The following is a 19,037-nucleotide window of genomic DNA, read 5'->3' as shown; positions in this document are numbered from 1 at the left end:
AAGGATCAGCCATGTCTATGCTGGGAGAACTTCTGTGTTGGAGACACCCTTATGAGACAAGACTTGCAAAAGCCTCTGTGCTCAGCTTGGATGCGGTGGAGTCTCAGGGTGGAGTAGACAGCATTGGTGTCCCATCAGCCCTGCCCTAATAGGCCCCTTTGTCTCAGTGTCCCGTGGTAATCACTGCAAGCACCTCAGAGAGGAAGTCGCCCTTGAGTTCCACCCACTGCCAGACATTCAATTTTCTCCCCGAATGAGTCTGGGTCCCCAGAGTCTTGCCCGGAACTGGAGTTCAGTGCAGTCGGGAGCTTTTGTCTCCCTCCCACTTGAGAAAGCCAGCCGCACACTCAGTTGCCAGTCCTCTCTGCTCGTGTCTCAGTACCTCTGCCTCCTACACCTCCTCTGAGTTTCAGTGTGCTTTTCTCTTTCCTTCTAGTTATAGAATTTCCACTCAGCCAGCCTTCCTGTGGTTCTGAATGATGTCCGTTTTGTCTTTTAGTTGTAGTTTTGAAATTGTTGTGCGAGGCAGCAGTTTAGGTGTTTACCTATGCTGCCATCTTGGTTTCTCTCAATAAATATTTTTTTAAAAAAATGAGTTATCAGAAGAGCTGAGTTTGAGTCTCAATTCTGTCACTTTGTTAGAACAAACTTAGACAAGTCTCACACCTCTTTTAAGTTTGATTTTCTAACCTATGAAATGAAACTAATAATTCTTACACTGTCTATTGTGAAATAGACAAAATATTGTAAAAACACAAGGTATAGTTATTGTGGAGTAAATAATTATGGCAATGATAACAATAAGAAAAACAGCATTAGCATAGTCAAGCACAATGCTCCTTTGGAAAAACTGTTCTAAATTTATGACATCCTTCCTGAATGAGCCCCACAGTTTTATACAGAATATACATTTTCCCACTCAAATGACAGAAGTTTAGTATTCTGAATTTTATGGTTAAAAGTAAAGTTCATTTATAAATAAATTCATGTTTTAAACACAATTTAATTATTGTAATCTAAAATTTCTACATCAATAAAAAATATGGCATTTTCCTGGCTGGTTTGCTCAGTGATTAGAGTGTTGGCCCTCAGACCAAAGCTTCGAGTCCCAATCAAGGGAATGTACTTCAGCTGCAGGTTCAATTCCTGGCCCTGGTCGAGGTCAGTGCTGAAGACAGCCAATAGATGTATCTCTCTCACGCCCATGTTTCTCTCTCTCTTCCCCCCTCCTCCCTCCCTTCCACTCTGTCTGAAAATCAATAGAAAAAATATCCTCAGATGAAAATTTAAGAAAAAATATGGCATCAATAACCAATTTCAGTAAATATTTGCTGGAGAAAGGAATTCATAGACCTCTTAATTAAACTTGCTATAGATATTAAAATAGCATTTGTTTCTTTACATTAAAATGTAACTAGTATCCCATATAAATACAAGGCAAAGAAAAATTTTACCTTCAATAAAATATACTGATTTAAAATGAGTACAAATATGAGTACAAATATACATACATTTGTTTTCCAAACTTTTATATGCACATGATTTCATGTGTCAGAAAATTATCAGCCACGAACACAATATCTACATATCTATAGATATAGATATATAGATATAGATAGATATATATGGCAATTTCCATTTGTCTATTTGCAAGCAAAGATTTATTTGAAAAGAATTATCCCTCCACATTTATAAGCAATTTGGTTTCTGCATGTGTTTATTGAGGGGTGCCATTTTCACAGTTCAGCACTAATTATTAATTTGTATCTTCAGGTAGTAATGCATATAATTCTCATTCCCAAGGGATTTTTATAAATAACTTTTTAGAGCAGAGGCTGAAAATGTGTTTAGCTCTCACTTCTGGTTGCATATTACCTCACATGATCACCCAGATGTCGTAAGTGTAAGGTACCCACATTTCAGTGAGGAGAAAGGAGTCTTCTGTTAGAGTACAGAATGAGAAGGCTGTCACTGGATACATTCATTTTAGTGGTATGCCGTTAGCATCTTGAATATTTCAATGTGAGCACAAGAAAGTTCATAGGGGATAAAATAACAACAATGAAGTCAGATTTATATAGAATCTTATCCTGAAAACTCTTAAACTGCTTCTAAAGCAGGATCAAATTACTTTTCTGAGCTCCGTTTTACTTTCTCTTTTTGTAAAAAGAGAAACACAAAACACTAGTCATTTACAGATATATTGTTTTTTCACTGGGAGGATTCATTTTGTCATTTAAATGTAATGATTTTTCTAAAGGGAATGTTTTTTTTTTTTTTTTTTTTTTTGAGCAACTGAAGGACTTCTTTGAATATTGTCTTGATCTGTAGTGATCCTATTATTCTGGAAATGAAATAATTTTTCAAGTATGAGAACAAAGAATTCCCTCATAATTCACAAATTAAATTATCTATAAAAGTATTCTCTCTATATCACTGAAAAACTTAATTGTTAGATAAAACCTTTTCCAGGACTCCAACATTCTTTAGTGCAGCTGAATTGTGTGAGCTACTTGATTACAAATTTCAAGTCTGAATCTCTGCTTCTGACCTGTTGTTTTATTTCCTTCTTCAAATCTTGTTCCTTGAGGCTGGTCCCACCCTCTGTGGTTTTATATCCTATTTGTTTGGTTACCAAGACTGAGGCTTCAGACCAAGGAATGGAAGTTGCTGCCTCTTGACAGCCTGTGCTTTATTCTTCCCTCATAAAAAGGATCCTAAGTAAAGAACACCAGCAGTGACTTGAGTAGCTTCTGGGCATTTTTTTGTTCTTGTGATCTAAAGTCCACTTATTGTGTTTTCTGTTATTTGAGGTCATCAAACTTTGATCACTAGGGGAGAGTGTGGGGTTTTGCCTTGATCTTGGAGCTCACACTACAGGCTGATTTTTAAAAACACATATGAAAGCTTTATTTCAAAATTTAAAAAGTCACAATTCATTTGTATCAGTGGAAAATGTTTCAGAATGGTGAAATTCAAAACAGCACTAATTAGAATTCATTAATGAATGGACATAGGAACATGCCAGTAATACCCAAATTCCTCAAATGCCTTTGAGTATTTTGTGAAATATAATATTGGCCTCTTTTTCTGCATCTATTTGACCAGATGTGCACATGCTTACCTCTGGGTAACCAGGTGTAAATGGTAGGTGGAGGGTGTAGAAAGGGTGATTAGCCATAGCACCTGCCCACTATATCCACTATTTACTACATGCTTTAATCAGACTGAAAAGATTAATTTCTTTCTATTTTAATGAGAGTATAATAATTTTAATATGTAAATGAGCATACCCTTTAATAAATGGAAGCAACAACTCCTTTTATTCATTAAATCACAGAATTTTTAACACCAGAAAAAATGTTAGAGATCATACAGGAACCTGGGCCTCAATGGCCTTCATGCTTGCCTGAGGTCACTAAGCTAAATAGCAAGAAAGAGATGTTTCTATACAAAATTCAACTTCTGACATTAATTCAATATTTCTTTTAACATCAACCTGTATTATTATTTATTTTTAGAAATTAATTTTCCAAGTAATCTTTTATCAGAGAGGAGTTTTGTTCTATTATTTCAAACTAGAGGCCTGGTGCACAAAACTTGTGCATGGGAGGGGCAGTCCCTCAGCCCGGCCTGCACCCTCTCCAATCTGGGATCCCTAGGGGGATGTCCAACTGCCGGTTTAGGCCCTGCGGGATAGGGCCTAAACCGGCAGTAGGACATCCCTTTTGCAATCCAGGACCACTGGCTCCTAACCGCTCACCTGCCTGACTGCCTGATCATCCCTAACCCCTCTACCTGCCTGCCTGATCACCCCTAACCACTCTGCATGCCTGCCTGATCACCCCTAACTGCCTCTGCCTGCCTGCTGGTCTTATTGCCCCTAACTGCCCCCCTGGTGGCCTGATCACCCTTAACTTGCTCCCCTGCCAACCCGATCACCCCTGCCTTGCCCCTCTGCTGGCCTGACTGCCCTTAACCTCCTCTGCCTCAGCCCCCAGCCTAAGTCATAGTCTGGCCTCCCTCTGTTGGAGGCAACCTGGCCAAACAGGGGAAGGTGCCACTCTCATCACCCCACTGCTGCTGCCATTGGCAGCCACCATGGCTGCTTGAGCCTCAGGACTCACAGCGGCGTGTTGCTGCCTGAGCCTCGGGCTGGCCCTGGGCAACAGCAGCCACCATTTGGGGCTTGCCTGAGCCTTGGGCTGGCCCTCCCAGCAGCAGCTGCCATCTGTGGCTTGCCTGAGCCTCAGGCAGCCACTGTGGCTTTGTCTGGAAGGACGTCTGGATGGTCATCCAGAAGACATCCGCCCTAATTAGCATATTACCCTTTTATTAGTATAGATGCTCCTTTTGATTACATAGAGAGAATTTACAAATGCTTCACAAGTCCATCTCAATTCCACTGTATGGATAGATTTCATACATTGGGGAACCAAGTCACGGGGATAAAGATAAATTAAAATCACTTGAAACAAAGCATGAATTAAATTATATGTGAAAGAATAATTTTTGCTTTTCTTTCATGTTGAAATTTGTGGTTTTAAACATATTTCTTTCTTATTCTATGTTTTTATTTTCTAACAAATAGGAAACAATCTAATCAAAATAGTGAAAAATACTCAGATGCCTTCTGAGTAGAAAGTAAATCTAAGTAGTTCAAACTAAGAACAAGGCTGGGACTCAAAGTTGCCTGTCATCTCCAGGGAATAGCTATACTTCTTCCTAGTTGTGAGAAGTATCCATAGTACTTAAATATTTACCTAATCATTCAAAACAAATGAAATAATGGTTATCTTCATAAAATGTTGCATCAGATTCAGTTAGATCTCCAAAGAGAATATAAGGCATATGATCCTTGGCCTCAAAGAATTAATCATCTTATTAGGAAAATACATATGCACAGTCAAATTAAAAATAATAATAAAACACAAGATATAACTAAAATTAGCCAAAACCGGTTTGGCTCGGTGGATAGAGCGTCAGCCTGCAGACTGAAAGGTCGCAGGTTCGATTCCGGTCAAGGGCATGTACCTTGGTTGCGGGCACATCCCCAGTGGGAGGTGTGCAGGAGGCAGCTGATCGATGTTTCTCTCTCATCGATGTTTCTAACTCTCTATTCCTCTCCCTTCCTCTCTGTAAAAAGTCAATAAAATATATATATATATAAAAAAAAGATATAACTAAAATTAAATATGTCATAAATACCATTATCACTAGAGGAAGTCAGACAGTGCACAGGTTTTGAAAGATGATTATGATTTGGTAAGTGGACAAAAGAAAGCCTTGCGCTAGGGATAAACATCTGTAAAGACTTTAAGTTGTGATACATGATCTGAATTTGAGGAACCATGGGTTGGACAATCTATTGGATTCAGTGGAGAATCCATAAGGAAGTAGCTGAAGTCAGTTTTGTAGCAAAAGTAATAGATATGGAATCCCAACAAAAAACTATGGATTTGATTCCTACAAATCAGCATTTCTCAAAATGCTTCTCTGGACACCAAACCTTATTAGGGATAAAGATCTGTGGTTAAATAAATGGGAAAACCTGCCAACCCTAGCCTCTTTCTGGGGATGTATGTGCACATCAGCATGTTAAGAACTCTGAGAAGATTTGCTATTAAAAATCCCACCAAATCTTACTTAATTTACCCTTTGTCACTATTTTTAATCTCAATACTTTTAGTTTTTCTAAATATCCTTAGCATCATTTGTTCCAATGTTGAGTATTTCTCAGAATAAAATTTGGGTATTTTTGCAGAAGATAGCAATAAAGTCTTACAAATAGGAAAGTGGTGCAATGAAATTTCTCTTAAAGAGATAAATATGGAAGTTGTATAAATTCAAATAACCTCTGTTCAATTAGGGTTTGGGATGTACAGTCTGTTCAATTTGTGTTTAATTGGTTGTTCTCCACAGTGTTCACCATTTTAACAATTGCATTACTAGATTTTATTGTTTTTAGGCACTATCAAATATGATAAATCATTGTAATGTCCAACAAATTTGACAAGATTCTCCCACCAGAATTTACAAAGTGATGAGTCACTTCAAATGTTAATACACTTAATAAATATTGAATGATCTCCTATTGCAAAAACAAAACTTATTTAGAAAGCAAAGGGAAATAAGCAAAACAGAAGTGTAGTAATCATAACTTCTGATCGATGAAAGTGGCAGTGAAGCAAATAAGAGCCTTTGAACTCTATTCCATGGTGACGTAAAATATGCTAAATTATTTTTGGTATGCATGTGATTGTGTTGTTTTGAATAAGATGCTTACTCGTGTTTGGTAATTATACCTAAGTTGGATTTTAAAAGAGAATCTGCGAATTCTATAGGAGAAAGGACTTTTTCCTAGGAAAGGGATTTTCTGAGCCTGTCTCCCCTTGTTACTTAGGTCCCCTTGGGGGTTTGCCTGAGAAACATTAAGAATTCCTCTCCTGAAAGTTTCTAAAACCACAGACATCATTTAAAAAACTCATTTAGCAATTTCAACATAATAATGTTAGGGTAATAACTCTGCCGTAAAAAGGCTGGTTCTCTGAAATCTACTGAAGAAATAGCAAGCAGAAGTAGATATTAAAAATAAAAGCTTCTTCAAGGGGCTGTAAGAATTAACAGAATAGCATGACAGGAGCTTACCGCTCAACTACGATGCCTTCTGAAAATACTTCGGTTTCTTAATTATTTAGTAAAAGGTTTTGCAGATACAAACGATCAAAGTTATCATTACTATATTCTATTAAGCAAGGAATAGGGAATGTATGTTTACATGTTAGGACACACAGAGCAGCAAAGAGCTTTTGAAATATCTGGCATCCCTGTTTATATAAACATATATATATATATACACAAACTAAATAATGGCTATATTAATAAGCATGCTCCTGCTATTTCACTTCCATTACTTTGTATGAAACTTGAATATTACTGATAAATAGGTTGAAGCCCAGTGAGTTTTAATGATTTGCCCAAGGTCACCTGTCAAAAAACTTTAGTGTGGAGGTAAGCTGGTTCACAGGTAGAGCTTCAGGATAGTTTTCATTATACCTTTCAGTCAAATCTCAGTGAGGGGTGTGAAAGAAAGTTTATATTAGCAGTTTTCTGACAATTGGTAATTGCTGACCAGGTTCTCAACATCCAACCAGCCCTACACTAAAGGGCTGACCCAGCCTTAATCATTAATTAAAATGGGATGTAGGTTGGTTCTCCAATAAATATTTTGCTATTTAGTTCTCCATTTTAATGAGAATTTCTAGATTTTTAAAATAGGGAATTTATCAGTTTTTTCTAATTTTGCAAAATGTAACAAAAATTTTCTACTTTAAGTATTGTGTTGATTTTACAATTGCCTTTATAGTTAAACTTATAATCATCCTATCTCTAATTTAGTTTATTTGTGTGGTTTTATGTAATTTTGTTGAAAAGTGTTATTAGTGTAAAAATAATACTTTTATTTATGTAGACAAATGTTTCCATCAGTTGACTTAGAAATAATGTCTGTATACAAGGGTAGATTCTTCCTGTAATCTTTCTCCCATATCCATTTATTAATAAATACTTATGGTATAAAGTTAAAGTAATTTTCTTCTTTTTAATTACAAAGCTGTCAATATTAAAGAGAAGTATTGTAATTGCCAAAAAGAGATCAGATTCACTGTGTTTTTGTGATGATCACAAGGGGGTTTATTTATTTATTAAATTTATCTTTATTGTTGAAAGTATTGTAAGAGTTTTTACATCTTTCTCATTCACCCCCCACTCCCCTGCCTTTTGTTCAAAGTAATGTGTTCTTCATAGTAGCCTTTTCAGTCTCCTCCAGTATGCGCACTGCAAAAATTACAAGATGAAGTACAATGGGTTTATGTTGTTGATGTCTGTCCACCGGGGACTTTACCAGCTGAAATTGTCAAGTTGGACTTAAGCCAATGGCTTAAAGCTAAAAGGTAAGTGAAATTTCAGCTGTGCTGCAGAACGCTTGCAAGTGTGTCTTCATTAAATCAATGATGTTCTCCAAAAAAGAGTTATTTCCAGTCAAAAATACAATTTGGCTCCACTATCAGATGGTGTGGGGAAAAAATTCAGCAAACAGAAAGTCTCAGCCAGATGCCATGAGGCAGATTGTACCTTGGCACCTCTCCCACTTAGAGATGATCTTCATAAGAAGTGGCACATCATGTGACGTCATGTCAGAGTCTTCTCTTTCAGTCTGTGTAATCCCTAAATGGTAATTAGTTAGATGGAATCCTCAGAAGTACAACATCTAGTGGGTTACTAGCCCTCCTTTTATTCTTGAGACCTCTTTTGATTTCTTTGGACCTAGAAAGAAACTACTTCTTATTTTGCTATATCTAGTGTTTGATGTACTACAAAGATATATGAGGAAAGAATGACTGTAGTTTCTAATCACTGCTCAGATCTTATTTTGTGGGAAAAATCATATCATTTGTTCACATTATTTGTAAACTCTTTCAGTTGTCCTTTATTCTCTCCTGTAAGAAATACATTTTATTTGCCTTAACATTTTCATGACAATCATTGTCAATGTTTTCATATGGAGATAATGGCTTTCTAACACTGATGCACAGCTGTCGTTCTGGAATTTTATTTTTCACATCTACTGAGTTAGTCCCATTGTTTATAAAATCTTTTTATTAGTCTTCATATTTTTTTATGTGTACCTCTCAACTGAATATTTCAGAAAGGGTAATTGGAAGATTAATATCCTGATTCTGTATATATTTAAAAACACTTTACTTGTCCTTCAAACTAACCAACACTAGGCATAAGATTGTTATTACTTTATGACTATAGCAAATGGCCTAATTAGCTTAAAAAAAAAACAACTCACAAGTTTACTTATCTTACAGTTCTGTAGATCAGACATCCAACACGGACCTCATTGGGGGTGGCACCAGGACTGCATTCCTTTCTTGAGGATCTGGGGAGATTCTGTTTTCTTCTCATTCAGGTTGTTGGCAGAATTCAGTTCCTTGAGCTTACAAGGCTGAGGTACCCATTAAAAATTTTTTTAAAAAAATCTATTTTGTATTGATTTTTAGAAAGAGAGGAAGGGAAAAGGAAAGAGGGCAACATCAATGTAAGAGTGAAACATTGACGGGCTGCCTCCTACACGAGGCCACAACCCAGGCATGTGGACTGACTGGGAATTGAACCCGTAACCTTCTGGTGAATGGAATGACACCCAACCAACTGAGCCACACCAGCCAGGGCAGGTGACCATATTTTTGCTGGGTGTAAACTAAGGACTGTTTCGGGAGTCCAGGGACCACTGCATTCTTTGGCTTTTTGCCCCCTGCTTCCATCTGTAAAGCCAGCAACAGTGGACCAAAAGCTCACGTCTCATTTCTCTGACCCTTCTATTGTCACATGTCCCTCTGGCCCAGCCAGAAAAGGTTGTAAAAAAGCGGTGACAGTGTGGATATTCCAGGATAATCTCCCCATCTCAGGTTCCATAAACTTGATCGCATCGGCAAAGTAACTTCTGTTATATGATAAAGTAACATATTCACAGGTTTTGGGAATCAGGCTGTGAGCCTCTTTGTGGGCCATTATTCTGCCTAGGTTCAAAAACATTTTCCCTCAAAAATTTAGAGGCACTGCTCTTTTCTTCTTCCACCATCAAGCATTATGTTTATGTGAATAATTTTATGTCAGCTTTATTTTTATTCCTCTATTGGTAAGTACTTATCTCTCTGGAAAATGTAGGAGGTTATCTTCATCTTTGAAATTCTAACATCCCATGTGTTTAGTTGTGGTCTTTTCTCAATTTTTCCTGTTGGGCAGTCAGAAGGCTCCAGTAATGTGATTTCTCAGGTCTTTCTTTAGGTCAGAAAAATGTTCTTGTATAAATTTTTTGGAATCAGTGATCTTCATTCTACGTTTTATATCCATCATTTGGTCTATACACTTAGTAAATATTTATGTGAGTGAGAGATGTTTACACTGGGCATACAGATTTGGCTGTCAAGAGCATAAGGAAACTGAGAATGTGTATTTATGAAGAAGCGAAAGGGAGAACCCAAGAAGAATACTTCCATTTAAGGTTAAGCAAGAAAAAAGAAGGGCCAATTATCTTGTGGAATGGCAATATTAGCAGGAAATTTCTTCTGGCAAATTCCATTCCCTAAAATTCCCAAATTTCCCCCTGAATTATAGAATTCTACTTAATTTTCAAGATTACAGAACTTTTCTGATCTGCTAAAAAAAAGTTTCCAACACTTCATAATTTGAAAATGTGTTGTAAACTATAAAGTGCTATACAGATTTAGATTGTTAATGTGGTTGCTATTATCTCAGAATGCTTACATTCTTTCAATGAATACTTACCAAATTTTCTTCAACTTTATTGAGGAATAATTGACAAATATAGGGTGTCCCCAAAAATGTATACACACTTTAACAACTGATAAATCATTTAATTTTCCCTCCCTTTCAGGCTTAACTGATTTGAAATAATGGGTGAAGCAAGACTAAGCTTTGAACAAAGAAAATTGGTCCTAAAATGCCACTAGACTTTTTCTAATGGAGATACATAAAAGATAAACTTTACTGTACAAAACTGGCAAGAGTCGACAAATTGAGCGTGACAAATACCTAACAAAATGATTCTTTATGTTTGCGATTCCATTGCTTCATGTTATCAACAATACCTGGACCAGAATGGTCATCAATTTGAAAACAGGCATTGACAAAAAAATGATTCATTTCTGTAGATTCTTTTAAAGTTTGAAATTACACTGTATATTAATAAGCACTGACTTTATAATCACTCAAAGTAGGTACACTTTTTGGGGGGACATCCTGTATAATTATATATACTTAAAGTGTGAAGTGTGATAATTTGATATACATACAGATTGAGAAATTATTATTACCACAATCAAGATCAAGATAACACAACCACTGCCTCAAATAGTTAACTCTTTATTGGTGTGTGGTAAGAATGCTTAAGATCTACTTTCAGCAACTCTGAAGTATACAATATCTTATTATTAACTGTAGTCACCATGCTGTACATTATATATTAGTCCTCGGAACTAATATTTCTTATGAGACTCAAATTAAGCCTCAATTGTTCCAGGTCTTTTTTTCTCTCTACTTTCTCCTACCTTAGTATTTCTGTTAGAATATATCTTAAGTATTTACATGTACACTACCAATAAGATTTATACTGAGGTCACCCAAAGGGGAAATTTGAAACTCAGATTCCAGCTCCAAAAGACAGAAAAATATTTGGGATAATTGCTGCCTGTTTGAAAACATTGAAGGAGAAAAGATTATAATTTAAAATATCCTTTTTGTAAAGATGCCATCTGAGCATAGATAATAATAAATGATGTGTGACTGAGACATCAGTTTTTCAGTCCTCCCTACAGGATAGTAGTAGACAATTCCTACCATTTCAATATATGAATATTTTTGCAACTGGCCCCAAATAAAAATTTTTATCCAGAGTCAGTCTTCTCGTCCTGGTGATTACAATAGCAAGGTAAAGACAATAAACAGTGGCTACTGTACAAACTAACATTGTAATGAAGATCTAAATTTGCTCATTATCCCTTGAAATAGCAGTCAGAAGGTACAGAGGGGATGGGATATTGTTGTTCTTTTGCGTACTTTGCAAGGAGAAGGAAGCAATTTAAATAAAATATCTGAAAATAAACTGTTGGGAATTTGTCAGAAATGTGTTCCTGGTCTCTGCAGGAAGTCTGTGAGGAGAGTTGAAGGGCTGTAATGATGAGGAAGTTTTTGCCCCATCTATGATACATGGAGTACTAGGGGGGATCTCTTCTACAACTATGTCTGTATCTGTGTACCCCCTGTGGTGGCCCCTCCAGATCCTCCCCAAGCTAGTCAGCAGGCTCCAAAACAAACTATTTCTCTAAAGGGGTTAAGACTAGAGGCCCGGTGCATGAAATTCATGCACGGGGGTGTGTGGGGGGGTCTCTCAGCCCGGCCTGCACCCTCTCCTATCCGGGACCCCTTGGGGGATGTCCAACTGCCGGTTTATGCCCGTACTTATAACAGATGACAGCTCCATTGTTGTTTCTTTCTTTTCATACTTAAACCCATTGGAATTAGTAGATATTCAAAGTGTGTATACATTTTGGAGGGACACCCTGTATATCTCTATTCAGCAGTGAAAGGAACCAAGGGCGGATTTGGAACCCCCATACAGGGAACCTTGCTCACTCCCAACTCCACTTTCCACCTTTGCAGGCAGCGGGAGAATCAATGTTTTCTCTCATTAACTCGGAAAAGCACGTCCTGTCACCTGCTGCCCAGCAGAAGTGTGCTAGGCCCCCAGCGAGTGAGGCTCAGTCAGGGCAGCACTGGGGAACATTCACACATGAGGGGTGGGGGAGAGAATTCATGCATTGGAGGCCTGCGCCTGTGCAGATCCACAAACCAGCGCAGTGTGACCAGGAAGGCGTCAATCTGGCCTGCCACGGTGGCTGTCGCTGCAATCACGCACCTTCTGGGCCAGGAGGTTGCACCGGGATCAGCCAAAAGCGAGGGCGAGTGCGAGAGCAAGGGTGGCCAGCTGAGAGGGCTCCACAGATGACCAGCATGCCATCAGTTGCAGTGGCCACTGCCACTATAGCCGCCTCGTTGCTGGGCCCTGTGCTACCTCTGTTGCTGGGGTCCTCCCAGGCCCTTGATGCACAGGGAGCTGGGCTGCCCCTTGTGATGCCTGTGGTGCTGCCCGCCTCCTTCAGAGCCAGGCAAGCTTCCAGGGTGGGATCTTCCTACAGGCCTCACTGGAAACAGCTCAGGGAGGGCGCCTGAGGGCCGGTGGGACTGACGGAAGTGGGGGTGTGGCATGGAGGTGGTGCCTGTGCTTCTGTTAATTTACACAATGTGTTTTATACCACGGCATGTGATGGCAGCTGTGAGTGGCGCCAAGGGGAGCCTGTGGGCTGAGCTGAAGCAGTGCTTGTGGCTCATCAGGAGCACTCACAGCCGCCACTGCCACCACTTGGGGAATACAGGCCACCCTCTGCTGGGCCGCCTCCCCTGCCCGAGTCCCCACTGCCACAAGTCCCCGCCAACCCGAGCCTGCTGTGCACTCAGCCTTGTGTTCTGTCGTCAGTCTGGTTGTTTAGGTCATGATGGCCCCTGGCTTTTTATATATTAGTTTGTGGTGATTTTCCTACATGATTCACATTTACTTTGCACCCAGATTTGGTGAGCTGTACAATCTATTATTTATTAGATTATAGCCTAATATTTATTTTAAAATATATTTGTGGTCTCCACCCATCACAAAGAACTGAAATAAGAGGCATCTTTTTAAAAGCTGCCTTTGAATAGAACCATAAAAATGGCTTCCTATTTTCAAAGTTACATTTTAAATAAGAAACACTGATTCACTCTTCCACCCTCATTGCCGCATCTTCAGAGCAATTCCCTTCTTTTGGATCTGTCTGGGAGAATCCACCACCATCTGCCACCATGGTGAACTTCAGAGCAGATCAGATCTGGACCATCATGGACAAAGAAGGCCAATATACAGAACATGTCTGTGATCACCCACGTGGACCAGGGCAAGTCCATGCTGATGGACTCCCTGGTGTGTAAGGCCAGTATCATCAACTCTGCCTGGGCTGGGGAGACCCACTTCACTGATACCTGGATGAGCAGGAACGTTGCATCACCACAAGTCAATGGCTATCTTCCTTTTCTACAAGTTCTCAGAGAATGACTTGAACTTCATCAAGCAGAGCAAGGATGCTTTGGGTTTCCTTATCATCTCATTGACTCTCCTGGATACGTAGACTTTTTCTTGAAGATGACAGTTGTCCTCTGTGTCACTGATGGTGCCTTTGTGGTAGTGGACTGTGTATCTGGCATGTGTGTGCAGATGAAGACAGTGCTGAGGCAGGCACCCCAGAGGCATTAAGCCTGTGCTGATGATGAACAAGATGGACCAGGCTCTGCTTGAGCTGCAGCTGCAGCCTGAGGAACTCTATTAAACTTTCCAGTGCATTGTGGAGAACATCAATATCATCATCTCCACCTATGGAGAGGGCAAGAGTGGCCCCAAGGGCAACATCATGATTGACCCTGTCCTTGGGACCGTTGGCTTCAGGTATGGTCTCTATGGTTGGGTCTTCACCCTGAAGCAGTTTGCAGAGATGTATGCGGCCAAATTTGCCACCAAGGGTGAGGGCCATCTGGGGCCTGTGAGTGGGCCAGGAAAGTGAAGGACATGATGAAGGAAGCTGTGGGGTAACTGGTACTTTGATCCAGCCAATGGTAAATTCAACAAGTTCGCCACCAGCCCTGATGCCAAGAAGCTGCCCACGGACATTCTGCCAGCTTATCCTGGACCCCTTCTTCAAGGTATCTGATGCTATCATGAATTTCAAGAAAGAGGAGACAGCAAAATTGATTGAAAAACTGTACATCAAGTTGGATAGTGAAGATAAGGACAAAGAAGGCAAGCCACTTCTGAAGGCTGTGATGTGCCACTGGTTGCCCGCTGGCGATGTCCTGTTGCAGTTGATCACCATCCACCTGCCCTCCCCTAGGACAGCCCAGAAGAACCACTATGAGGCCCCCCCCCCTGCCCCGATGATGAGGCAGCCATGGATATTAAAAGCTGTGACCCCCAAAGACCCCTCATGATGTACATTTCCAAAATGGTATTGACCTCTGACAAAGGCCGGTTCTATGCCTTTGGCCAAGTCTTCTCAGGGTTGGTGTCCACTGGCCTGAAGGTCAGGATCATGGGGCCCAACTACACACCAGGGAAGAAGGAGGACCTGTACCTGAAGCCCATGCAGAGAACAATCTTGATAATGGACCATTATGTGGAGCCCATGGAGGACATGCCTTGTGGGAACATTGTGGGCTTGGTGGGTGTGGACCAGTTCCTTGTGAAAATAGGCACCATCACTACCTTCGAGCACACCCACAACATGCAGGTGATGAAGTTCAGTGTGAGCCCTGTTGTCAGGGGTTGCTGTGGAGGCTAAAAACCTGGCTGACCTGCCCAAGCTAGTGGAGGGTTTAAAGCAGCTGGCCAAGTCAGACTCTATGGGGCAGTGTATCATTGAGGAGTCAGGGGAGCACATCATTGTTGGGGCTGGTGAACTACACCTGGAGATCTACCTGGAAGACCTAGAGAAGGACCATGCCTGCATTCCCATCAAGAAATCTGATCCTGTTGTCTCCTATCCTGAGACAATCAGTGAGGAGTCTAATGTGCTCTGCCTGTCCAAGTCTCCCAATAAGCACAATCAACTGTACATGAAGACGCGGCCCTTCCCCAATGGCCTGGATGAAGGCATTGACAAGGAGGAAGTGTCTGCCTGCCAGGAGCTCAAGCAGTGGGCTGATATCTGTACGAGTGGGATGTGGCTGAGGCCTGCAAGATCTGGTACTTCAGGCCCGATGGCATTGGGCCCAATATCCTTACTGATATCACCAAGGGTGTGCAGTATCTCAATGAGATCAAGGACAGCATAGAGGCGGGCTTCCAATGGGCCACAAAAGAGAGGGCACTGTGTGAGGAAAATATACGAGGTGTACGCTTCGATGTCCATGATGTAACACTGCATGCTGATTCTATCCACCTCAGGGGTGTCCAGATCATCCCCACAGCCCGGTGCTGCCTCTACACCAGCATGCTAACTGCCCAGCCCCGACTCATGAAGCCCATCTATCTTGTGGAAATCCAGTGTCCAGAGCAAGTGATTGGTGGTATCTACGGAGCCCTGAACAGGAAGCAGGGCCATGCCTTTGAGGAGTCCCAGGTGGCTGGCACCCCCACGTTTGTTGTGAAGGCCTACCTGTCCATCAATGAGTCCTTTGGCTTCACCGCAGACCTGAGATCCAACACAGGTGGCCAGGCTTTTCTGCATTGTGTGTTTGACTCTTGGCAGATCCTGCCGGGAGACCTCTTTGACAACACCAGCTGCCCCAGCCAGGTGGTGGCCGAGACATGCAAGCGCAAAGGCCTGAAGGAAGGCATCCCAGCCCTGGACAACTTTCTGGACAAATTGTAGGTTGTCCTTCCTGCAGCCTGCCACCCAGATGCTACCCCCTCATTGGCTCATGATCAACCACAACAAACCTTCCTTCTCCACAGCATCTTGAGACTGTCCAGACACAGTGCCACTCACCTGACTAGTTCTGGGGCCACTCTGTGCCATCACTCAACATGAACACTTGATGCTGTTTCTTTCTATATTTATTTCAAGATTTCAGAGTCAACAGAAATGCCCTGGCTACAGGGACTTATTTGGCTGGTGGGGAGGTGGGAAGGGACACCCAACACTTCTTTCTATTTCTGAGGAAAACTCGTGTCAAAAAAAAAAAAAAATTAAAACGCATTGAGAGGTTTATTTGGGTAAATGTTTCACAGTGGATTTTCCCCCAGAAAGGGGGAAAGAACAAGCAGGTAGACATTTCTGTTTGAACAGAAGCTGGAAGGCAGGAAATTCTTGTACAATGTCACTATGAGCACCTCAAAGCTGTATTAGTGCCATTGGAATGATATTTGATTATGGTGAAAAAAAATCTAATAAAATATATGTCAAGATTTTATTTCATTGTGATTTTTTTACTAAAATTTTAAAGATTTGGTTTAAAATAACTTTAAAAAAAAAAAAATGTGCCCTAGCCAGTTTTGCCCAGTGGATAGAGTGTCAGCCTGCAGATTGAAGGGCCCCAGGTTCAATTCCAGTCAAGGGCACATGCCCAGGTTGCGGGCTTGATCCCATTGTGGGGTGTGTAGAAAGCAGCCGATCAATGATTCTCTCTCATCATTGATGTTTCTATATCTCTCTCCCTCTCCCTTCCTCTCTGAAATCAATAAAAATATATTTTAAAAAAGAAATGCTATTTTATTTTCCCCCATTGGTGAATTTTTTTTTCAATTATAGTTGACATTCAATATTATTTTATATTAGATCTGGTTGTACAGCATAATGGTTAGACATTTAAGGAATTATTTAAATTGATTTAAAATGACCTTATGCTCTTAAGGTCACAAGTCAAGATATCTACAATTAAATAGTCTATAAGAATTGCTTCTGATAAAAAAAGAGGAGGGTAGTTACAACACATTATATTATAAAATATTCTATCAATCTGAAGTAGGATGTGAATGATGAGTTTAAAGTCCCTTCATAAAGAGCAGTCATTCTGTTTCCCTGAGACTTGAAACCATAGACTTTTCTTGCCAAAAGGATATTTATAGTTTTTCAATATGAAAAAGCTAAGTTAGCCTGGCCAGTGTGGCTCAGTGGTTGATTAACCCATGAACCAAGTGGTTGCCTTTTCAATTCCCTTTCAGGACACATGCCTGAGTTGCCTATTCAATCCCAAGTAGGGGGCAAGCAGGAGGCAGCCAATCAATGTTTCTTTCTCATCAGTGTTTCTATATCTATATCCCTCTCCCTTCTCTCTCTAAAATTAATAAAAACATTTTTTTTAAAAAAGACTAAGTTATAAACTGATTTCCACATTCAAAAGGATAGTGGAAATTGCTTTGGCAAGAGAAGAGTATGAAAGGGCCTTCAATAATAGACTCTCTGTCTTTGAGATTTTATAAATATATGTATTTTTTGCTATACAGTTAGAAATTCTTTTTGGTTACAAACCCTTCACCAGGAGTACGTCAACGCTTCTATTCTCACTCCTTTGTGGGAAGGGTCTAGTCTGAAAACTTGCAGGGCCTCAGTCCTAGGATCCTGGTGTTAGTTCATGTACTCAGATTTTATTATTCTTTTGAGAAAAATGACTAACTTTCTAATGAATTTTTCCCCCCTAATGAACAATTCTTGGAGTCAAATTTATGGCCTTACATGTCTTACTATGCCAAACTCAGACTCTTCTCTCTAGATTTCTCCATCTCCGGTAGAACGTCATGACTTCCTATACTTTATGTATCTGTGTAGTAGATTTCTCAGCTTGGACACTCAGGGACCTGTTGGAAACATTATGGCCTCTTTTATGTTTTCTTCTCCCAATCTTAACCTTTCAGAGCTTTTGAACTTTTCAGGCCTTGAGAACATTTGCTATAACAATAGAAAAAAATGTTCTTTTTCCCATCATCTAATTTCTGGCAGCAGTAGAACTGAAATATGTATTAGCCTCTAATGTTTCCTTCTTCTCTCAAGCAAGTCCAGCATCATGGTAGGTTGTCCTCACATTTATTCTGCTTCCTCTAGGGTTATTTGCTGGATTCGATCCCTGCTTTTTCTTTTTCTTTTCTTCTTTATTATTTCATTTTTATTAGAAAATTAAAACTTGTTTTTTAAAGCTAATACTCTTTCTCCTAGTGATTCTCCTTTGTTTTCTCTTTTCAAAACCTTAATTGAGGGTACTGTGCTTGATTGAATATCCTCACTAACTCGAGTGGAAGTACCCTAAATTAACAGGGAAAATGTATACTACATATTCTTTAATATGTTAAGAAACTGGCAATTTAAACTAAATATCAAGCAGAAGTAAAGAAATAATTATGATAGCAGAAATCAATAAAATTTAAAACAAAAACCAACAAATGTAACAAACCTCTAAAGAGACTGACCAAGAAAAAAAGAGAGAGAGAGAAGATAAAAATTACCAATATACCAGGAATGGAAGACAGGACATCATACAGACCCTACAGGTATTAAAAAGCTAATTAGAAAATATTACAAACAACTGTACACTCATAAATATGATGACTTAGATAAGATGAACCAACTGCTCAAAAGATATAAACTACCAGAGCTCACTAAAGAATAAATAATCTAAATAGTCATATATCTATTAAAGAAATTTAATTAATATTTAAAACCTTCTAACAAAATCCAAGGCCAACTGGTTTTGTTGATGACTTTTACTCAAATTTAAAGAAAAAAAATACTAGTTTCTCACAACCTCATTCAGAGAATAGTCGAAGATAGAACACTTCTTACTCATTGTTGAGGTCAGTATTACCCTGATTTAAAAACAAGATAAAAGACTTTACAATAAAAGAAAATTACGGGCTAATATACTTCAAAAAC

At 39.6% G+C, this 19,037-nt stretch overlaps 1 pseudogene across 1 annotated transcript; it reads left to right on the top strand.

The window, feature by feature from the left end:
• Positions 1-13,485: 13,485 nt before the first annotated feature.
• LOC308244378 (elongation factor 2-like) lies at positions 13,486-16,043 on the top strand (annotated as a pseudogene). Its single transcript has one exon. The product of its transcript is annotated as an elongation factor 2-like (transcript).
• Positions 16,044-19,037: the final 2,994 nt, after the last annotated feature.

Source organism: Plecotus auritus (genome assembly GCF_963455305.1).
Source record: "Plecotus auritus genome assembly, chromosome: 3".
NCBI lineage: Eukaryota > Metazoa > Chordata > Mammalia > Chiroptera > Vespertilionidae > Plecotus > Plecotus auritus.
Note: the sequence above shows the minus strand (reverse complement) of the source record. Positions and strands in the feature narration are given on the sequence as shown.